Here is a 15,465-nt window from a genome sequence, read left to right as displayed (position 1 = left end):
GTTAGAGTGTTGGGCCAGTAACCAGCAGGTAGCCTAGTGGTTAGAGTGTTGGGCCAGTAACCAGCAGGTAGCCAAGTGGTTAGAGCGTTGGACTAGTAACCAGCAGGTAGTCTAGCGGTTAGAGCGTTGGGCCAGTAACCAGCAGGTAGCCTAGTGGTTAGAGTGTTGGACCAGTAACCAGCAGGTAGCCTAGTGGTTAGAGCATTGGACCAGTAACCAGCAGGTAGCCTAGTGGTTAGAGCGTTGGACCAGTAACCAGCAGGTAGCCTAGTGGTTAGAGCGTTGGACTAGTAACCAGCAGGTAGCCTAGTGGTTTGAGCGTTGGGCCAGTAACCAGCAGGTAGCCTAGTGGTTAGAGCGTTGGACCAGTAACCAGCAGGTAGCCTAGTGGTTAGAGCGTTGGACCAGTAACCAGCAGGTAGTCTAGTGGTTAGAGCGTTGGACCAGTAACCAGCAGGTAGCCTAGTGGTTAGAGCGTTGGACCAGTAACCAGCAGGTAGCCTAGTGGTTAGAGAGTTGGGCCAGTAACCAGCAGGTAGCCTAGTGGTTAGAGTGTTGGACCAGTAACCAGCAGGTAGGCTAGTGGTTAGAGCGTTGGACCAGTAACCAGCAGGTAGCCTAGTGGTTAGAGCGTTGGGACAGTAACCAGCAGGTAGCCTAGTGGTTAGAGCGTTGGGCCAGTAACCAGCAGGTAGCCTAGTGGTTAGAGCGTTGGACCAGTAACCAGCAGGTAGTCTAGTGGTTAGAGCGTTGGACCAGTAACCAGCAGGTAGCCTAGTGGTTAGAGCGTTGGACCAGTAACCAGCAGGTAGCCTAGTGGTTAGAGCGTTGGGCCAGTAACCAGCAGGTAGCCTAGTCGTTAGAGTGTTGGACCAGTAACCAGCAGGTAGTCTAGTGGTTAGAGCGTTGGGCCAGTAACCAGCAGGTAGCCTAGTGGTTAGAGTGTTGGACCAGTAACCAGCAGGTAGCCTAGTGGTTAGAGCGTTGGACCAGTAACCAGCAGGTAGCCTAGTGGTTAGAGCGTTGGACCAGTAACCAGCAGGTAGCCTAGTGGTTAGAGCGTTGGGCCAGTAACCAGCAGGTAGCCTAGTGGTTAGAGCGTTGGACCAGTAACCAGCAGGTAGCCTAGTGGTTAGAGCGTTGGACCAGTAACCAGCAGGTAGCCTAGTGGTTAGAGCGTTGGACCAGTAACCAGCAGGTAGCCTAGTGGTTAGAGCGTTGGACTAGTAACCAGCAGGTAGCCTAGTGGTTAGAGCGTTGGGCCAGTAACCAGCAGGTAGCCTAGTGGTTAGAGCGTTGGACTAGTAACCAGCAGGTAGCCTAGTGGTTAGAGCGTTGGGACAGTAACCAGCAGGTAGCCTAGTGGTTAGAGCGTTGGGACAGTAACCAGCAGGTAGCCTAGTGGTTCGAGCGTTGGACTAGTAACCAGCAGGTAGTCTAGTGGTTAGAGCGTTGGACTAGTAACCAGCAGGTAGCCTAGTGGTTAGAGCGTTGGGACAGTAACCAGCAGGTAGCCTAGTGGTTAGAGCGTTGGGCCAGTAACCAGCAGGTAGCCTAGTGGTTAGAGCGTTGGGACAGTAACCAGCAGGGTAGCCTAGTGGTTAGAGCGTTGGGCCAGTAACCAGCAGGTAGCCTAGTGGTTAGAGCGTTGGACTAGTAACCAGCAGGTAGCCTAGTGGTTAGAGCGTTGGGACAGTAACCAGCAGGTAGCCTAGTGGTTAGAGCGTTGGACTAGTAACCAGCAGGTAGCCTAGTGGTTAGAGCGTTGGGACAGTAACCAGCAGGTAGCCTAGTGGTTAGAGCGTTGGACCAGTAACCAGCAGGTAGCCTAGTGGTTAGAGTGTTGGACCAGTAACCAGCAGGTAGCCTAGTGGTTAGAGTGTTGGACCAGTAACCAGCAGGTAGCCTAGTGGTTAGAGCATTGGACCAGTAACCAGCAGGTAGCCTAGTGGTTAGAGCGTTGGACTAGTAACCAGCAGGTAGCCTAGTGGTTAGAGCGTTGGACTAGTAACCAGCAGGTAGCCTAGTGGTTTGAGCGTTGGGCCAGTAACCAGCAGGTAGCCTAGTGGTTAGAGCGTTGGACTAGTAACCAGCAGGTAGCCTAGTGGTTAGAGCGTTGGACCAGTAACCAGCAGGTAGACTAGTGGTTAGAGCGTTGGACCAGTAACCAGCAGGTAGCCTAGTGGTTAGAGCGTTGGACCAGTAACCAGCAGGTAGCCTAGTGGTTAGAGCGTTGGGCCAGTAACCAGCAGGTAGCCTAGTGGTTAGAGTGTTGGACTAGTAACCAGCAGGTAGCCTAGTGGTTAGAGCGTTGGACCAGTAACCAGCAGGTAGCCTAGTGGTTAGAGCGTTGGGACAGTAACCAGCAGGTAACCTAGTGGTTAGAGCGTTGGGACAGTAACCAGCAGGTAGCCTAGTGGTTAGAGCGTTGGACCAGTAACCAGCAGGTAGTCTAGTGGTTAGAGCGTTGGACCAGTAACCAGCAGGTAGCCTAGTGGTTAGAGCGTTGGGACAGTAACCAGCAGGTAGCCTAGTGGTTAGAGCGTTGGGCCAGTAACCAGCAGGTAGCCTAGCGGTTAGAGTGTTGGACCAGTAACCAGCAGGTAGTCTAGTGGTTAGAGCGTTGGGCCAGTAACCAGCAGGTAGCCTAGTGGTTAGAGTGTTGGACCAGTAACCAGCAGGTAGCCTAGTGGTTAGAGCGTTGGACCAGTAACCAGCAGGTAGCCTAGTGGTTAGAGCGTTGGACCAGTAACCAGCAGGTAGCCTAGTGGTTAGAGCGTTGGGCCAGTAACCAGCAGGTAGCCTAGTGGTTAGAGCGTTGGACCAGTAACCAGCAGGTAGCCTAGTGGTTAGAGCGTTGGACCAGTAACCAGCAGGTAGCCTAGTGGTTAGAGTGTTGGACCAGTAACCAGCAGGTAGCCTAGTGGTTAGAGCGTTGGACCAGTAACCAGCAGGTAGCCTAGTGGTTAGAGCGTTGGGCCAGTAACCAGCAGGTAGCCTAGTGGTTAGAGCGTTGGACCAGTAACCAGCAGGTAGCCTAGTGGTTAGAGCGTTGGGACAGTAACCAGCAGGTAGCCTAGTGGTTAGAGCGTTGGGACAGTAACCAGCAGGTAGCCTAGTGGTTCGAGCGTTGGACCAGTAACCAGCAGGTAGTCTAGTGGTTAGAGCGTTGGACCAGTAACCAGCAGGTAGCCTAGTGGTTAGAGTGTTGGGACAGTAACCAGCAGGTAGCCTAGTGGTTAGAGCGTTGGGCCAGTAACCAGCAGGTAGCCTAGTGGTTAGAGCGTTGGGACAGTAACCAGCAGGTAACCTAGTGGTTAGAGCGTTGGGCCAGTAACCAGCAGGTAGCCTAGTGGTTAGAGAGTTGGGACAGTAACCAGCAGGGTAGCCTAGTGGTTAGAGCGTTGGGCCAGTAACCAGCAGGTAGCCTAGTGGTTAGAGTGTTGGACCAGTAACCAGCAGGTAGCCTAGTGGTTAGAGCGTTGGGACAGTAACCAGCAGGTAGCCTAGTGGTTAGAGCGTTGGACTAGTAACCAGCAGGTAGCCTAGTGGTTAGAGCGTTGGGACAGTAACCAGCAAGTAGCCTAGTGGTTAGAGCGTTGGACCAGTAACCAGCAGGTAGCCTAGTGGTTAGAGTGTTGGACCAGTAACCAGCAGGTAGCCTAGTGGTTAGAGTGTTGGACCAGTAACCAGCAGGTAGCCTAGTGGTTAGAGCGTTGGACTAGTAACTGATCGGTTGCTAGATCTGTCGTTCTGCCCCTGAACAAGGCAGTTAACCCACTGTTCCTAGGCAGTCACTGAAAATAATAATTTGTTCTTAACTGACTTGCCTAGTTGAATAAAGATATATAATAAAAATATCATGTCACCAGAATTTGACCTTTAATATTTTTTTGGAAAGGAGCATTAAACTCATCACCTTGCACTTTCACCAGCCTGTGAAATTCATCATAATGTATTTAATCTGTAGCCTAATAAACTGCATGCTTTGCGAGTCGTAGTGGGGAGGACCACACAACATGGCATCGCCTGACTCCCAAGTTTACCTCAATATGATGGTTATAAATATTTGCGCATAAAAGCGTTTCCACCGCCATTTCTCCCATTATTAATTGTACCGACACAAAAGGATCCCACCTTATCTAACATATTTTTGCTTCGTCAACATTTGGAAAGTTTACTGACAAATTTGGAATTTGAATTAGGCCTGTCATTACATTTTTCATCCTACTTTACTCACAGAAAAAAGGTTACATGGAAACCCAGTAAACACCTTTTCCGCCCACACTGGTAGCCTCCCCTGCTCAGACGTAGAATGCGTCAGCCAACGACTGACAGATCGCTATAACATATTATGGGGATCAGGACATATTCAGGCATTGGAAGACTTGGCATGCGTCAGCAACGCCTGGGCAGAGGAAACGCACGTCCACGCGTGTTCCCTCATCATCCATAGTGAGCCAGCCAGCGACGCACGTCCACGTGTGTTCCCTCATCATCCATAGTGAGCCAGCCAGCGACGCACGTCCACGCGTTTCCTCATCATCCATAGTGAGCCAGCCAGCGACGCACGTCCACGCGTTTCCTCATCATCCATAGTGAGCCAGCCAGCCAGCGACGCGCGTCCCCGAAGCGCCCGGATGAGAAACAGAGATTCCAGGGAACATGGTTGTTTGACTCGGTCGAGACAGAGCAGAGCAGAGCAGCGGGGACATACAGGACTGAGAGAGAGAGGGAGAGAGAGAGAGAGAGAGAGAGTGTCGGAATCTGGACATTTTTTGACGGCGCTTCTAAAAGCCACTGGGCGACAACCAGACGTTCGGTTCTGGGAAAAGGAGAGTTGTTGAACGGTGTCGTGTTTCGCTCTTGTAAGTATATTTCTGTTACTCTGTGTGTGCCCGATGTGTATCGCGTGTTTTCTCTCTCTCCCAAGGGCAAACGATCTGAACCATATCCATCCATATAGATATGAGGCGAATGCCCTGCACTCGGGAGAAAGAACCGGGCCCGGTAAGTGTCAACAACAACATGGCGTAGAAAATGATTATTTTAACACCGTTATTAGACACAATGTTGCACATGTACTCGGGAGTCGCGCATTACAGGGGACTAATCATGTTGATACATTGGTAGAAACGAGACGGAGTCTGACACATTAGAAATGGGGGAAACGTCGTTTACAGCATGGATTGATAGTCTAGTTGTTGGTAGTACAGTTGTCTGAATGGCATGGATAGATAGTTGTGAACACAGTCAGGGTGAATGCTGTTGGATACAATATAGATAGTCTAGTTGTTGGTAGTAGTCACGATGGAGCTGTAGTCTACAGCGCCTGGTTCTACTGTATAGGAAACCGTTTTTATCAACTCCATGGTTATTAAAGTAGTGAAAAATGTAATTGTTGTAAAAATCACCAGTGTGCGTCATTTCCTCACATCCTAAATCAAAATATAGAATTATTTTGACATTAGACCAGACAAAATGTATTCACTGTTTAACGGATCCCCCCCCTCCAGAAAAGTGAGTCGAGCAAACGAAAAAACATAAGGAAATAAAACATGAATTGGATAAGGAATAACAGTACTTAACCAAATTGTCCTAGGCACTTGTGCAGGCTCGAGGCCTGAGCTTCATTTCCATTCGAAAAACGACACTATTTTTCTTAAAAAGAATGCAGATGTTACAATGTTGTTATAACCATGAAGAATGAAACACAATGGGAAGTATAACTTGTGACAGTTTCCTTTATTCTTGATTTAAAAAAAAATAAATAATCCAATCTGGTAATTTAATGTGATGTATAGCGCAATAGAGTAGACTATTGAAAAAGAAAAAAATTCTAATTCAAGAATGATTGACAATAAATACAGGTGTATAAAATCATGCAATCTCCATAGACAAACATTGGCAGTAGAATGGCCTTACTGAAGAGCTCAGTGACTTTCAACGTGACACCGTCATAGGATTCCACCTTTTTATAACAAGTCAGTTTGTCAGAGTTGCCCCGGTCAACTAAGTGCTATTATTGTGAATTGGAAATGTCTAGGAGCAACAATGACTCAGCCGTGAGGTGGTAGGCCACACAAGCTCACAGAACAGGACCAGTAAGTGCTGAAGCGTGAAAAAAATTGTCTGTCCTCGGTTGCATTACTCACTACTGAGTTCCAAACTGTCTCTGGAAGCAACGTCAGCACAAGAACTGTTTGTCGGGAGCTTTATGAAATGGGTTTCCATGGCCGAGCAGCCGCACACAAGCCTAAGATCACCATGCGCAATGCCAAGCGTCGGCTGGAGTGGAGTAAAGATAGAGTGGAAACGCGTTCTCTGGAGTGATGAATCACGCTTCACCAGCATGCATAGTGCCAACTGTAAAGTTTGGTAGAGGAGGAATAATGGTCTGGGGCTGTTGTTCATGGTTCGGGCCCCTTCGTTCCAGAGAAGGGAAATCTTAACGCTACAGCATACAATGCCATTCTAAATGATTCTGTGGTTACAACTTTGTGGCAACAGTTTGGGGAAGGACCTTTCCTGTTTCAGCATGACAATGCCCTGTGCACAAAGCGAAGTCCATACAAAAATGGTTTGTCGATCGGTGTGGAAGAACTTGACTGGCCTTCACAGAGAGCTGACCTCAACCCCATCGAACACCTTTGAGATGAATTGGAACGCCGACTGCGAACTGGGCCTAATCGCCCAACATCAGTGCCTGACCTCAGTAATGCTCTTGTGGCCGAACGGATGCAAGTCCTCGCAGCAATGTTCCAACATCTAGTGGAAAGCCTTTCCAGAAGAGTGGAGGCTGTTATAGCAGCAATGTTCCAACATCTAGTGGAAAGCCTTTCCAGAAGAGTGGAGGCTGTTATAGCAGCAATGTACCAACATCTAGTAGAAAGCCTTCCCAGAAGAGTGGAGGCTGTTTTTGCAGCAAAGGGGAACCAACTCCGTTTTTAATCCCATGATTTTTTTGTGAGATTTTCTATGAGCATGTGTCCACTAGAGGTCGACCGATTTTATGATTTTTCAACGCAGATACCGATACCGATTATTGGATGGCCAAAAACCCCCGGTACCGATTAATCGGCCGATTTTTTTCCCTTTATTTTTTATTTGTAATAATGACAATTACAACAATACTGAATGAACACTTATTTTAACTTAATATAATACATCAATAAAATCAATTTAGCCTCAAATAAATAATGAAACATGTTCAATTTGGTTTAAATAATGCAAAAACAAAGTGTTGGAGAAGAAAGTAAAAGTGCAATATGTGCCATGTAAAAAAGCTAACATTTAAGTGCCTTGCTCAGAACATGAGAACATATGAAAGCTGGTGGTTCCTTTTAACATTAGTCTTCAATATTCCCAGGTAAGATGTTTTAAGTTGTAGTTATTATAGGAATTATAGGACTATTTCTCTCTATACGATTTGTATTTCATATTCCTTTGACTATTGGATGTTCTTATAGGCACTTTAGTATTGCCAGTGTAACAGTATAGCTTCCGTCCCTCTCCTCGCTCCTACCTGGGCTCAAACCAGGAACACATCGACAACAGCCACCCTCGAAGCAGCGTTACCCATGCAGAGCAAGGGGAACAACTACTCCAAGTCTCAGAACGAGTGACGTTTGAAACGCTATTAGCGCACACCCGCTAACTAGCTAGCCATTTCACATCGGTTACACCAGCCTAATCTTGGGAGTTGAAGGCTTGAAGTCATAAACAGCGCAATGAAGAGCTGCTGGCAAACGCACGAAAGTGCTGTTTGAATGAATGCTTACGAGCCTGCTGGTGCCTACCACTGCTCAGTCAGACTGCTCTATCAAATATCAAATCATAGACTTAATTATAATATAATAAACACACAGAAATACGAGCCTTAGGTCATTAATATGGTCGAATCCGGAAACTATCATCTCGAAAACAAAACATTTTTTCTTTCAGTGAAATGAGGAACTGTTCCATATTTTCTCAGTTGCAAAAGCAGCAAGTGACTTTTCACAAAACTGCATTCAGCAAACGACGGAATTGTGAGAGCTAGCTATGTACTGTCCCACAAAATTGCTAAACCTCTGCAGCAATACTTTGCCCCGACAAGAAAGAGCATTTTGAAAATGTTTCCCTGTCAAGACGAACAGTGACACTGTGTGTTGAGGACATCGCAGAGAATATGGAACAACAGTTGAAAGACAAAGTAAAGGATTTCACCTATTTCTCCTTGGCCCTGGATGAGAGCAGTGATGCACATGACATGGTGCAGTTGTTTATATTCTTACGAGGCATAACCCCAGAACCCCAGAATCCCAGAACCCCAGAACCCCAGAACCCCAGAACCCCAGAACCCCAGAACCCCAGAATCCCAGAACCCCAGAACCCCAGAATCCCAGAACCCCAGAACCCCAGAATCCCAGAACCCCAGAATCCCAGAACCCCAGACTTTGAAATTACAGAGGAGCTTGCTTCAGTGCAGTCAATGAAGAGCACAACCACAGGGAACGATTTATTGGAGGAGGTTCATAAGTGTGTGACAAAGCTGTTTTGAGAAGTTATCCAGTGTGACCCCTGATGGGTGCCGAAACTTGACAGGAAAAAAAACATTGGCCTTTTGAAAAGGATATAAGATCAAGTAGCTGAGCTGAACCCAGATCAGAAAATTATTTTCCTGCATTGCATTATTCATCCGGAGGTGCTCTGTAAATGTGTTCTGAAAATGAGCCATGTTGTGGATACAGTCACTAAAGTGGTAAATGTCATAAGAGCAAAATTTTTAAACCACAGGCAGTTTGTCTCATTGTTGGAAGACACAGAGTCGGGTCATGCAGATCTCCCCTACCACACAAACATGAGATGGCTGAGTTTGGGGAAGGTGCTTAAAAAGGGTGTGGGACCTGAAGTCGGAGATTGCTGAGTTTTTGAAAATGAAAGGAAAAATATGTGGATTTCACTCAACTGCAAGATAAAGAATGGTTGGCTGATTTTGCCTTCGCCGTGGACATCATGGCCCTCATGAAATGAACTGAATTTCAAACTACAAGGGAAAGGCCTTTTTGCACATCAGATGTACAGCCTTGTCAAAGCCTTCAAGGGAAAATTACTCCTCCTGACCCGCCAAGTAGAAGCCAACAATCTCACTCACTTTCCCACACTACTAGTCTGTTCCCTATCAGATGAGAACAATCTCACCCACCTTCCCACACTACTAGTCTGTTCCCTATCAGATGAGAACAATCTCACCCACCTTCCAACACTACCAGTCTGTTCCCTATCAGATGAGAACAATCTCACCCACCTTCCAACACTACTAGTCTGTTCCCTATCAGATGAGAACAATCTCACCCACCTTCCAACACTACTAGTCTGTTCCCTATCAGATGAGAACAATCTCACCCACCTTCCAACACTACCAGTCTGTTCCCTATCAGATGAGAACAATCTCACCCACCTTCCAACACTACCAGTCTGTTCCCTATCAGATGACCAGCGGGAGAAGTCGCTGCAGCTTGCTTTTGAACGGTGAGTTTTCTCATCGTTTTGAGGATTTCAAAGTGTTGGAAAATGACATGCTGTTGGTTTCCTCTCCTTTCACCTTCAATGTGGATAACGCTCCCACTGACCTGCAACTTGAGCTTATCGATCTTCAGTCTGATGCAGTGATTGTTTTGAATAGTTCTCTCAATGTCACTGACGACGTTCTATTAATCTCTCAATGAACAAAACTTTCAAAGGATTAGGAGTCATGCTCAGAAGATGTTTGTACTGTTTGGGTCAACCTATATATGTGTACAGACATTTTCAGTGATGAAATATAACAAGTTAAGGCACAGATCATACCTAGGATAGGATAAAGTAATCCTTCTAACCCCCCCCCCCTTAAAAGATTTAGATGCACTATTGTATAGTGGTTGTTACACTGGACATCATAAGGTGAATCCACCAATTTGTAAGTCGCTCTGGATAAGAGCGTCTGCTAAATGACTTAAATGTAATGTAATGTACTGACTCTCACCTCTCAGCAATCCTGCTCATAGCGACATCAGAAACTATACCTGACTTCACTGCTCTAGTCGATACCCATCAGAGACTTCACTCCTCACACTGATTGAGTAGTTTAAATGTAATGTTGAGCTCTCTCTCTTTCTTGTGTTTTTGTGCATACCCGTTAACAAGAGTTCTGTCTGTGGTGCCGAATACACAGTGTACATTTCCCTCCGTGTAGTTCATTGCGTGTTTAAAAATGAAACTACCTACCAAAAGGAAAACATGGATGTGGTTTATTTCTGTGCATGTTAAAAAAGTAAAATAAGTAGCATATCTGGATGTGATTTACAGTAGATATATCTGTCAACACAGTCATACACATGATGTATAATCCTGTAATATGATTCTGGCCCATGGTGGCAAAAAATATAGTCTAATGTGGCCCTCCATTGAAAATAATTGCCCAGGCCTGCTCAAGCAGGTCCAACCAGAAGGTCTTTTGTTGTGTCGTAAAAAAAAAAAAATTGCTTAGCAACTCAGGCTTTTGTTTTTGGAAAAACCATACCGTTCCTGGGTGTTCCTGAGGAAAAATTTGCAATGAGCAAGTAATAATTTTCAATATTTCTGCATATGATTTATTGAAGACTGCCTGCTGTCTAGCCGTACTGAAATAGGATTTTGCACATTGACAGTAACAAGCAGTACTGGCACAAGAGATACATTTTGTAACTTCCACCAAGCCTACAAAGACTTGAAAAGAATGACAATGTGATTAGCTTCTCCCTAGCCCTAGACATTGCTTCTCCAGTCACCATTGCCTTTTATAGAATACATCAATTGTCCATTGCAAAACCATCCCATTTTAACAGCATCAGTGGTTGCCTGTCTTGTCGTTTTTCATTGTGCTCCATAATCAATCAATCAAATTGATTTATAAAGCCCTTTTTACAGTGAGGGGGAAAAAAGTATTTGATCCCCTGCTGATTTTGTACGTTTGCCCACTGACAAAGAAATGATCAGTCTATAATTTTAATGGTAGGTTTATTTGAACAGTGAGAGACAGAATAACAACAAAAAAATCCAGAAAAACGCATGTCAAAAATGTTATAAATTGATTAGCAAGGTCTACACCTGTTGTATTCGGCGCATGTGACAAATAAAATTTGATCTCTTACCTCGATTTCGGTTGGTACACCTTTTTTTGTTGTTGCTTCAAATATGTTCTTGTACCAATTTACTTTTCTTCTTCGTGGGGGTTTAAAGAACTCATCATGGGAGAAATTCTCGCTGCATACCTGTAGATTCAACACACAAAGTCTGTGGATGGGATTGTTTATGCGTCTATGCAGAACAACTAGCCTCAGATCTGGGTTGTCCCAAGTAAGTCCGGAAAGTTACCGGACCTTGTATTTTTTTTCATTGCGTTGTCGCTTGTTAGTATTAGAGGTCGACCGATTACGATTTTTCAACGCTGATACCGATTATCGGAGGACCAACAAAATCCGATAGCGATTAATCGGACGATTTAAAATAAATCTATTTTATAAAAAAAAATATATATATATCTATTATTATATTTTTTTAAATAAAAATAAAAAATATTTTTTTTTTTTTTTTTACATTTGTTTAAATTTGTTATTATTAATTTATTTGTAATTTGTGAATGAACACTTATTTTAACTTAATATAATACATCAATAAAATCAATTTAGCCTCAAATAAATAATGAAACATGTTCAATTTGGTTTAAATAATGCAAAAACAAAGTGTTGGAGAAGAAAGTAAAAGTGCAATATGTGCCATGTAAAAAAGCTAACATTTAAGTTCCTTGCTCAGAACATGAGAACATATGAAAGCTGGTGGTTCCTTTTAACATGAGTCTTCAATATTCCCAGTTAAGAAGTTTTAGGTTGTAGTTATTATAGGACTATCATATACCTTTGACTATTGGATGTTCTTATAGGCACTATAGTATTGCCAGTGTAACAGTATAGCTTCCGTCCCTCTCCTCGCTCCTACCTGGGCTCTTACCAGGAACACATCGACAACAGCCACCCTCGAAGCAGCGTTACCCATGCAGAGCAAGGGGAACAACTACTCCAGGTCTCAGAACAAGTGACGTTTGAAAAGCTATTAGCGCACACCCCACTAACTAGCTAGCCATTTCACATCGGTTACACCAGCCTAATCTTGGGAGTCGATAGGCTGGAAGTCATAAACAGCACAATGCTTGGAGCATTGCGAAGAGCTGCTGGCAAACGCACGAAAGTGCTGTTTGCATGAATGCTTACGAGCCTGCTGGTGCCTACCATCGCTCAGTCAGACTGCTCTATCAAATCACAGACTTAATTATAACATAATAACACACAGAAATACGAGCCTTTGGTCATTAAAATGGTCGAATCCGGAAATTATCATTTCGAAAACAGAACGTTTATTATTTTCAGTGAAATAGAGAACCGTTCCGTATTTTATCTAACGGATGGCATCCCTAAGTCTAAATATTGCTGTTACATTGGTCAACCTTCAATGTTATGTCATAATTAATTACGGCCTTTGTTAGGAATAAATGGACTTCACCCAGTTCGCAATGAGCCAGGCGGCCCAAACTGCTGCATATACCCTGACTACTTGCACGGAATGCAAGAGAAGTGACACAATTTCCCTAGTTATAAGAAATTCAGGTTAGCAGGCAATATTAACTAAATATGCAGGTTTAAAAATATATACTTGTGTATTGATTTTAAGAAAGGCGTTGATGTTTATGGTTAGGTACACTGGTGCAATGACAGTGCTTTTTATCTCAAATGCGCTTGTTAAATCATCACCCGTTTTATCTAACGGGTGGCATCCATAAGTCTAAATATTCCTGTTACATTGCACAACCTTCAATGTTATGTCATAATTTCGTAAAATTCTGGCAAATTAGTTCGCAACGAGCCAGGCGGCACAAACTGTTGCATATACCCTGACTCTGCGTGCAATGAACGCTAGAGATGTGACACAATTTCATGTTAGCAGGCAATATTAACTAAATATGCTGGTTTAAAAATATATACTTGTGTATTGATTTTAAAGAAAGGCATTGATGTTTATGGTTAGGTACATTGGTGCAACAACAGTGCTTTTCTCGCAAATGCGCTTGTTAAATCATCACCCGTTTTTTCGAAGTAGGCTGTGATTCGATGATAAATTAACAGGCACCGCATCGATTATATGCAACGCAGGACACGCTAGATAAACTAGTAATATCATCAACCATGTGTAGTTAACTAGTGATTATGTTAAGATTGATCGTTTTTTATAAGATAAGTTTAATGCTAGCTAGCAACTTACCTTGGCTTCTTGCTGCCCTCGGGTAACAGGTAGTCAGCCTGCCACGCAGGCTTCTCGTGGAGTGCAATGTAGGTTAGAGCGTTGGACTAGTAACCGGAAGGTTGCAAAAACAAATCCCCTAGCTGACAAGGTAAAAATTTGTCGTTCTGCCCCTGAACAAGGCAGTTAACCCACCGTTCCTAGGCCGTCATTGAAAATAAGAATGTGTTCTTAACTGACTTGCTTAGTTAAATTAAAGTGTATAAAAATAAATCGGCAAATCGGTGTCCAAAAATACCGATTACCGATTGTTATGAAAACTTGAAATCGGCCCTAATTAAATCGGCCGATTAATCGGTCGACCTCTAGTTAGTATTGCACATCACTATTTTCATCAATATTCAGTGACCCTAACAACTAAAACTTCGGTCCACTATTTACTTTTCGTCTGTTTGCACTATAGGGAATATGGTGCCATCTGGGACACAGCTCTGAAATCCTCACTTCATCGCCAATGACATAGTGAATGATGTAAATTTACATGACATGATGTAAATTTACATGATATGTAAATCATTACAAAACCCCAAAGCATCAAAGCTGGGACTGAGAGACTAAGGAACAGCTTCTATCTCCAGGCCATCAGATTGTTAAACAGTCACCACTAGCCTTAGTCACTGTTCTAGCCAGCTACCACCAGGTACTCTACCCTGCACCTTAGAGACTGCTGCCCTATGTATACTGAACAACAATATAAATGCAACATGCAATCATTTAATAGATTTTACTGATTTACACTTCATGTAAGGAAATCAGTCAATTGCAATAAATGCATTAGGAAGTCAATGGATTTCACATGACTGGGAATACAGATATGGATATCTTGGTCACAGATACCTTTAAAAAAAAATGTAGGGGCGTGGATCAGAAAACCAGTCAGTATCTGGTGTGACCACCATTTGCCTTATGCAATGCGACACATCTTCTTTGCATAGAGTTGATCAGGCTGGTGATTGTGGCCTGTGGAATGTTGTCCCACTCCTCTTCAATGACTGTGCAAAGTTGCTGAATATTGGTGGGAACTGGAATATGATGTCGTACACGTTGATCCAGAGCATCCCAAACATGCTCAATGAGTGATATGTCTGAGTATGCAGACCGATAACTGGGATGTTTTCAGCTTCCAGGAATTGTGTACAGATCTGACATGGGGCCGTGCATTATCATGCTGAAACAGATGAATGGCACGATAATGGGCCTCGTCACGGTATCTCTGTGCATTCAAATTGCCATCGATAAAATGCAATTGTGTTCGTTGTCCATAACTTATGCCTGCCCATACCATAACCCCACCATGGGGGACTCTGTTCACAACGTTGTCATCAGCAAACCGCTCGCCCACATGACGCCATACACGCCATATGCCCGGTAAAGTGGAACCGGGATTCATCCGTGAAGAGTACACTTCTCTAGCTTTGCTGGTGGCCATCGAAAGGTGAGCATTTGCGCACTGAAGTTGGTTACGACGCCAGAACTGCAGTCAAGTCAAGACCCTGGTGAGGATGACGAGCACACAGATTAGCTTCCCTGAGACGGTTTCTGCAGAAATTATTCAGTTGTGCAAACCCAGTTTCATCAGCTGTCCAGGTGGCTGGTCTCAGACGATACCGCAAATGAAGAAGCCGGTTGTGGAGGTCCTGGGCTGGCGTGGCTACATGTGGTCTGCGGTTGTTAGGGCGATTTGAATGTACTGCCAAATTCTCTAAAATGACGAATTTATAAAATAAATAAATAATTGAAATATCACATTTACATAAGTATTCAGACCTTTTACTCAGTACTTTGTTGAAGCACCTTTTGTCAGCGATTACAGCATTGAGTCTTCTTGGGTATGACACTACAAGCTTGGCACACCTGTATTTGGGGAGTTTCTCCCATTCTTCTCAGGTTGGATGGGGAGAGTCGCTGCACAGCTATTTTCAGGTCTCTCCAGAGATGTTCGATCAGGTTCAAGTCCGTGCTCTGGCTGGGCCACTCAAGGATGTTGAGAGACTTGTCCCGAAGCCACTCCTGTGTTGTCTTGGTTGTGTGCTTAGAGTCGTTGTCCTGTTGAAAGGTGAACCTTCGCCCCAGTCTGAGGTCCTGAGCACTCTGGAGCAGGTTTTCATCAAG

At 44.4% G+C, this 15,465-nt stretch overlaps 1 protein-coding gene across 3 annotated transcripts in view; it reads left to right on the top strand.

Moving 5' to 3' along the window:
- The first annotated feature begins 4,342 nt into the window (after positions 1–4,342).
- The window catches only part of LOC106585937 (sodium-dependent phosphate transporter 2), a 120,923-nt gene continuing 109,800 nt past the window's right edge, over positions 4,343–15,465 (top strand). The window contains exon 1 of one of the 3 annotated variants that reach the window (XM_045707000.1): positions 4,343–4,868. The gene's annotated coding sequence lies outside the window, so the exon portion shown is untranslated. The remainder of the gene's footprint in view (positions 4,869–15,465) is intronic. The other 2 variants (XM_045706999.1, XM_045707001.1) reach the window with 2 other exon arrangements.

This window comes from Salmo salar, chromosome ssa24, assembly GCF_905237065.1.
Source record: "Salmo salar chromosome ssa24, Ssal_v3.1, whole genome shotgun sequence".
NCBI classification, from domain to species: domain Eukaryota; kingdom Metazoa; phylum Chordata; class Actinopteri; order Salmoniformes; family Salmonidae; genus Salmo; species Salmo salar.
This window is presented reverse-complemented; position numbering and strand designations above follow the sequence as displayed.